We start from the raw sequence: 2,141 nt of genomic DNA on the forward strand, positions 1-2,141 counted from the left end.
CTACATCTTCATCTGAAAGCCTCTAGGAGAAGACTGGCTTCCAGGCAGCTAGGATGAGGGTCTTATAGCCCACACCCACAGAGACACACCTTCAAATAGTGCCACTCCCTGGGCTGAGCATCTGGGGAAGGAAGAGGACCAACAAAAGAGGAGGGGATTAGAGTATAGAAAGTTAATGTAAGTACATGATATGTCAATGAAGCCAGCATTATGAAACCTATCAATATGTACAATCAATGTATTCAACAAAATTTTGAAAAAAAAGATAAATCTCTAGCCAGACTAAGTGCAGCTTTGTAAGGAATAAATTACCAACACAAGGGATGGAAGGAAAGAGAAAGCTACTAACTAGTTCCAAAGACATTTTAAAAGACAGAAAAGATGACGAGCACTCTGTGTTACAAATACTCAAATCACTCATGCCAATTCCTTGAAAAATATGAGCTAAAAGTTCTTACTCAAAATAAAACAATACAAGTAGTCCTGTAGCTACTAAAAATTGAGCTGTGGAGAGTTGCCGACCCACCAGGTGCTGCACTCTTAAAGAAAACTGACTCTCCCCTTCCCAGAAGTCTTCAGTTCCCAGTAGCTCCTTAGCTAAGGGACTTCGTGCACATCCTACCTCGCCATGCTGGGATTTTGGGTGCTTTGGAAAGGCAGATGTATCTGGGAGAGACAGATTTGGGAGAGAGAGTGAATCTGATCAACATGTATGTAAGAAATATCCAACAAATTAATATAAAATGAGAAGAAAATGTTACATTGTTGAGGGGTAGAGAGACAGCTCAGCAGGTAAGAGAACTTACTATAATTGCAGAGACCTGGGTTTGGCTCCCAGAACACACAGAAGGTGGCTTCCTTGTCTGGCCTCAATGGGAAAGGATACACTTAATCCTGCTGCGGCTTGATGGGCCAGGGAGAGCTGTGTGTGTTGGCAACCATAGGAGGAACTCCTCTTCTCAGAAGGGAATGGTGGAATAGGGGGAGGGGGTGTGAGGCTAGGACTGGGAGGAGAGGAGGGAGGGGGCTGCAATCGGGAAACAAAGTGAATAAATAAATTCATAAAATATAACAGTAAGGCAATGAATGAGTTTTATTGGCAGATAAACAGAGCTCAGGGCTAGGCCTAGCGCAAGAATCTGTGAGAAGCATAAGGACAGATTCTACTGGGGAGGATGCAAAATACACAGGGCCTCCTTCATAGGGATGGGTTTTATTCACTGACAGACAAAACCCAGGATTAGGGCCTAAACAGTTTTCAGGGTATTAGGGGGAAGGGTTCAGGTGGAGGCTGGCTCCTAAGAGGATCACTAAGCATGTCACTCCAGCATTCCAGGTGATCAAACATCATTAATTTAGAGCTATTGAAGGAAATAGGCCCACATGATTGACAACCTTGATTCTTCAAGGTATACAGTAAGCTGTGCTTCCTGCACTATTTCCAGGGGATTTAATGCTTTTTCTGCCCTCTTTGGGCACTGTACACACACATGTGGTACACTCATATATATACTCAGTTACACACATACATTAAGAATATAAATAAATAAAGCTTTTTACAAAGCCACGTTTAAAAATCATGTTTTGATAGAGTAGCAGCTAAAAAACATCTAATAAATAAACACATACATAAAAACAGATCTAAAAAATTTCTTCCATAAAATATGAAAGGAAACAATAGTCACTAAATCCACCAGAGTCTACTGTGGCCTAAAGAACAAAATTAAGGACATGGTAAGAAAATTACAGCTCAATATCCTTTATAGGGGCAACCGTGCCTGATGACCTGAGTTCAGTTCCCAGGTCCCCCATGAACAGGCAGAGTACTGGCTCCAAGATTTCTGTTCACTATGGCATATGTACCATGGCATGCATACATACATACATACATACATACATACATACATACATACATGCACACTCTCACTCCTGACAACATACACTAAAATAAATAAAAAATAAAGATCATTAGTGTAGAGCATATTCGTAAGGAAACTTTTATTAGCCTTTATAACACAAGAGAAGCTATTTCTCTCGTTTTTAATTATTATGAAAATGCTACAAAAAATCTGATTAATGGGGGAAAATAAACACAACCATAAATTCTCCACATTGATAAAACCAACCAAACAAAATATTCA

At 40.2% G+C, this 2,141-nt stretch overlaps 1 long non-coding RNA gene across 1 annotated transcript in view; it reads right to left on the minus strand.

Moving 5' to 3' along the window:
* Positions 1 to 464: 464 nt before the first annotated feature.
* Gm39430 overlaps positions 465 to 2,141 on the minus strand; it is a 2,535-nt gene continuing 858 nt past the window's right edge. The window contains exons 2-3 of the long non-coding RNA XR_871283.1: positions 807 to 1,027; positions 465 to 666 (exon numbers count right to left, since the gene is read on the minus strand). This is a non-coding gene — a long non-coding RNA (predicted gene, 39430). The remainder of the gene's footprint in view (positions 667 to 806; positions 1,028 to 2,141) is intronic.

This window comes from Mus musculus, chromosome 9, assembly GCF_000001635.26.
Source record: "Mus musculus strain C57BL/6J chromosome 9, GRCm38.p6 C57BL/6J".
In the NCBI taxonomy this organism is placed as follows: Eukaryota; Metazoa; Chordata; class Mammalia; order Rodentia; family Muridae; genus Mus; species Mus musculus.